The sequence below is a fragment of the Orycteropus afer genome, unplaced genomic scaffold (genome assembly GCF_000298275.1).
Source record: "Orycteropus afer afer isolate SDZICR_OR568_19922 unplaced genomic scaffold, OryAfe1.0 scaffold00066, whole genome shotgun sequence".
Lineage (NCBI taxonomy): Eukaryota > Metazoa > Chordata > Mammalia > Tubulidentata > Orycteropodidae > Orycteropus > Orycteropus afer.
Genome location: NW_006921653.1, coordinates 2,685,247 through 2,691,168, shown reverse-complemented (window position 1 = coordinate 2,691,168; position 5,922 = coordinate 2,685,247). Strand labels below are relative to the sequence as shown.

Here is a 5,922-nt window from a genome sequence, read left to right as displayed (position 1 = left end):
TTTAGTCTGTAAGAAGGATTACAGTCCAAGTGTTAACCTTTTCCTTCAATAAGCTAAGGAGCCTAGTGATACATTTGAAAGCACGCATTGTGTACAGTTAGTTAATAAAAAAAAAAAAAAGGAAAAATCTGATAGACTTTACATTGAATGGGTCCAAATAATGTATGGACCATTCTTAACTGAAAAAAAAAAAAAAAAAGCTGTAATATAGCATATTCATACAAATATCCATACAAATATTTATACAAATGCCATGGTGATTTTCAATTTTATTTCCTTAAACTTTCTCCTCCTTGTTAACCATTGTTATTCCTATTATTGCATGGAAACTATTATGTCTGTGTTTCATAAACTTAGACTCTACTCATATCTTTTAATACTATTGGTGCATATTTAGAGTTGATCAAATAGAATAAGTGATATTTAATGGGAATAATACCCATTAATATCTCTATATTAGCTAGATCTAAGATTAGGGAAAATACTAAATTGATCCAGAACACACAGTAAATATTAGTGCTCTGATTCAAACTTAAGTTTATGAGTTCATGAAACTCACAGGGTAACAAAATATGTTTCAATAACTATATGCTAAATGGTTAGGTAGATATATATACCAAGTATTTATAGATTTTCATCTAGACAACTAAGATACTTATTTATTACTCTAACTCCTAGGTGTAAATAAAATGGTGCGATCATGAATGATTCTGCTTCATGGATTCCATCCTCTATATGGTCATGAGCAACTGGAACTTTAACATTTCTAAGTCATGTGACATATATAAATCCATCGTTTCTCAGGATATCATATTGGCAGGTAAGAATATGCTAATGGCAAATTTTGTAACTGAGAATCATTAGCCAATGAGGATGATAATCTACTATCCATAAATTCTGATATTCAGAGTCACATATTCCCAGACTTGGTTCTTTATAAACATTGTTCTTTTTAAAATTTTCAAGAAGTAAGATACTCCAGTTAACAAACTTGAACAGATGTCTTGATCCTTGAGGCATATGTTAATTTGCTCTAATTACTTGAGGATATATTTTGTCCTTTGTAAAATGTAGACATCTGAGTTTAGTTGCTATATCCCTAGACAGTAATATACCATGCTTATATTCTCAGTAAGATAGCATGTAGAAATCAAGCATCTGTAAGTGAGGGTATATTAAAGCTTGTGATGTAATTTTATTTTTGAATTCTGCATTATTCTTCACCTGAAAGATATACAATAATAAGTAAGCTATTCAAAAGCCTCTATACTTTAGGAAGAAAAGTTTTACTTCCATCTCATGAGCAGTTATGAAGTAATTTAAGTTACACTAATTGAAGCAATATTATAGTGGGCTGAAAAACGTCCATGCAAAGGTATCAGATAATAATATCTGGAACCTATAAATGTTACCTTATTTGAAAAATGGTCTTTGTATATTCTTAAGGTAAGGATCTTGCAATGAGAAGATTAACCTCCCTTTATTTGGGTGGGCCCTAAATGCAATCACATATCTCCTTATAAGAGGGAGGCATGGGAAATTTAACACACAGGGAGAAGAGAAGGCAATATGAAGTTAGCAACAGACTGGAGTGATGCAACCACAAGCCAAGAAATGCCAAGGAATGTTGGCAGCCACCAGAAGCTAAAAGTAAGGAAATGATTCTCCCTTTAGATCCTCCAGGGAAAATATGACTCCACACTCAACTCTCCTTGCCTTTGAAGGTCATTCAAAGTAGTAGCTTCCAAGGACACTGTTGTTGTTGTTGTTATGTGCCGTTGAGTCGGCCCTGACTCATAGCGACCCCTTCTTGGGTTGTCGAGAAAGTATCACTATGGAAGTAGATTGCCTAACCTTCCTTCTGAGGAGTAGCTGGTGGGTTTGAACCGACAGCCTAGTGCTTGGTATTTAGCCTGTTCCAGAAAACATGAAACCATATTGGATATGCTTTTATATCCCAAAATCTCTGAGTAGGGATGGATTGCTGAATAAGCAAGGTGAGCATGCTTATGGCATCAACAAAACAGGGGCACCAGTTATCCAAAGCAAAGACCTATAGATACTACACAGACAGAGCACAAGGAAAAGCAAGCACTTCAGTGGAAGGGAGCTGACAGAACATTAAATGAAATTTATACCCATTTTAGTGCATGAGCATGTACTAGCCAGAAATAAAATTCACACAGGGTGATGAGCACATCCACTCACAAGGATGTTTAAGATATAGGGCCCCTAAAACTTCAACACCTTTGTTGATATCTGTCTCCTATTATTCTGCCCTGTGTAATTGAAACTCCTGGTTTTGGTGGCTCTCTTGGGAGAATGCTGTTTTTTTCCTAAACAAGAGGTGAATGTGGCCTGTTAAGTCTAATTCTTGCTACATTCACCCAATAACTGGGTTTAACATGAGCAGTTACTGGGCAAGGATGGATTATATTAATATATAACAGGTCTCTGATCCATTTTCAGAAGTCATCTTGTACATCACCTCTGTTGATCCAATAATTCCATTCAGAAGGGTGAGCAGTGATGTTTGCCGTGACAAAAAAAAAGGGTATACTCTTGCATGCATCCAATGGGAACTCCAATCCCAAATGACATGCAAGAGTGACAAAAATTGAATAATTTAACCATTGCAATGAATCGAATCAAGTTACTTTTTAACTGTATAGTGTTGTGTCTAAGTCTTGTAAACAATATTTATAGCTTTAATTTAAAAATATGTTTGACATCACATGGGCGCAATCTAGCATAAATTTCATGTAATACTAACATGGGTAACAAATTAATACAATTCTAACATTAGAAATATTCAAAAATGCTAGAATTTTTTTTGGTTGTTGTAGAATACATGAAATATTTTTTGGTAGAAAATATGGTATATAGTAAAAATTTTAGGACCCCTGCATCCATTAAAAATTTTATAATTCAGTTCATCTCAATCTGCTAAAATTGCGTACTCCACTTTTGAATTCAATTACTAATATTGTGGTCACATTTAAAAAGAAGCTACATCATGGATAGCTGTGACATACACACACGTGTGTGTGTATTTCCACTAAAAAATTTTATAATCTGATTAACTCAATTTCTCTAAAAAAGGCATACACACCATTTTTGTGTTCAATCCCTAATATTACTAAAAGATGTTACTTTATGGATAGCTAAGACATGCATACACACACACACACACATATTATATCCCATTTGAATGCATGAGTAAACAAAGGAGGGGATACCAGAGATTATTATTAAGTGTTGATGGCTGTCACAGACCTTAAAGTGGCCCTGTCCCAGAGACTATCAATTTGGACATGCTCTTTCCCCAGTTTTATATCCTTTTTTAAGCAGTCACATTTCATTCCCTATATCAAGCCCCTAAGCATCTACAGCCATTCTATCCTCCATAACTTGGCTTCTCAAATATGAATTTATGGCATTGGGCTAGTATATCTAAGCTTTTGAAACCTCTATTTCCTGATCTCTAAAAATGCGGATGATATTGGTCAAAAGTGCTTATGGTTTTTATGTAGTTAAAATGAGGTGAGGCTTGAGAAGAAGAGCTCCAGGAACGTAGGAAGTGCTCATTGTAGCAGTGGTTGTTAGGTGCCATTTAGTCATCTCCGACTCATAGCAACCCTGTGTATAATAGAATGAAACACTGCCCGGTCCTGTGCCAGCCTCACAATACTTGCTTTACCTAAGTGCATTGTTGCAGCCACTGTGTCAGTCCCTGTTGTTGAGGCCCTTCTTCCCTTTCTTTGAACTTCCAATTTACAGAGCATGACATCCTTCTTCAGGGAATGGTCCCTTCTGACAACATGACCAAAGTAGGTGAGATGAAGTCTAGCCATTCTCGCTTCCAAGGAGAATTCTGGCTGTACTTCCTCCAGGACTGATCAGTTAGTTCTTTTAGCAGTCCATGGTACTTTCAGCATTCTTCGCCAACACCACAACTCAAAAGCATCAACTCTTCTTCAGACTTCTTTATTCATTGTCCAGCTCTCACATGCATACGAGGTGATAGAAAATACCATTGCTTCTGTCAGGTGCACCTTAGTCTTCCAGGAGACATCTTTGCTCTTCAGCACTTTAAAGAGATCTTTTGCAGCAGATTTCCCAATGCAATACATCTTGACTGCTGCTTCCATTGGTGTTAATTGTAGAACCAAGCAATATGAAGTCTTTGACAACTTCAATCTTTTCTCCATTTATCAAGATGCTGCTTGTTGGTCCAGTTGTGAGGATTTTTGTTTTCTTTATGTTGAGATTTTGTAGTCTTCAGTCTTCATCAGGAAGTGCTTCAAATCATCCTCATTTTCAGCAAGCAACGTGTCATGGCATATTGCAGGTTGTTAATGAGCCTTCCTACAGTCCTAATGCCACGTTCATTTTCATGTAGTTCAACATCTAGGATTATTTGTTCAGCATACAGAGTGAACAAGTATGGTGAAAGGATACAACCCTGACAGATTCCCCTCCTGATTTTAAACCATGCAGAATCCCCTTGTTTTGTTCGAACAGCAACCTCCTGGTCTATGTACAGGTTCCTCGTGAGCATAATTAAGTGTTCTGGAATTCCCATTCTTCTCAATGTTGTCCATAATTTGTTATGATCTATACAGTTGAATGCTTTTGTATAGTCAGTAAAACACAGGTAAACATATTTCTGATATTCTTTGCTTTCAGCCAAGGTCCATCTGATAACAGCAATGATATCCTTCATCCCACATCCTGTTCTGAATCCAGTTTGCATTTTTGGAATTTCTCTGTCAACATAAAGCTGCAACCATTTTTTAATTATCTTCTGTAAGATTTTACTTGTGTGTGATATTAATGATATTATTGTTTGATAATTTCCACACTCCGTGGGATCACCTTTCTTTGGAATGGGTACAAATACGGATCTCTTCCAGTCAGTTGGCCAGGTAGCTGTCTTCCAAATCTCTTGGGATAGCCACCTCCTGAAATGAATGAACATCGACCAGTCCTTTTTGGTACAGTGACTCTGTGTATTCCTTCCTCTTCTTTTAAAGTTTGCTGAATCATTCAATATATTGTTCATAGAATCCTTCAATATTGCAACTCGAGGCTTGAACTTTTTCTTCAGTTCTTTCAGCTTGAGAAATACTGAGCATGTTCTTCCCTTCTGGTTTTCTAACACCAGGTTTTTGTGCATTTCATTATAATAATTGACTTTGTGTTCTAGAGCTGCTCTTTGAAATCTTCTGTTCAGCTCTTTTATCTTGTCATTTCTTCTGTTTGCTTTAGCTATAGGAAGTGCTCAGCAAATATTAACTATACTTATTATTATGAATGAAGTGAAATGAAAGAGAATTCACTTTCTTGAGAATACTAATGCTCACAAACAATTGCCTTAGCTCCATATTAGTTTGACAAAGAGGCATATGTGGAGTCCGAAGTGGTTTGGCAGGTGAAATTATATAAAAAATATCAAATTAAAAAATAAGAACAATGACTTTGGGAAAATAATTCTACAAGATATTAAAGCATATCTGAAGCCACAATGTGAATGACACAACAATATTAGGGCATTAATAATTTCAGAAGTAAAACAGATCATATGGAAAAGAAGTAGATACACCATATTGTTGTTGCTACGTGCTATCAAGTCAGACCCAATTCATAGCAATCCCTCCTTGGGTTTCCGAGACAGTATCACTATGGAAGTAGATTGCCAACCGTCCTTCTGAGGAGTGGCTGGTGGGTTTGAACAGACAGCCTTCTGGTTAGCAGTCAAGTGCCTTAGACACTATCTACCAGCGCTCCTAGATACACCATGTTGTTGTTGTTGTTATGTGCCGTGGAGTCGGACCCAACTCATAGCGACCCCTCCTTAGGTTTCTGAGGCAGTATCACTACAGAAGTAGATTGCCCCATCTTCCTTCCAAGGAGTGGCTG

The 5,922-nt window shown here is 36.5% G+C and overlaps 1 pseudogene; it reads right to left on the bottom strand.

Annotated features, from left to right (window-relative positions):
* Positions 1 to 624: 624 nt before the first annotated feature.
* Positions 625 to 5,922, bottom strand: part of LOC103196459 — a 153,259-nt pseudogene continuing 147,961 nt past the window's right edge.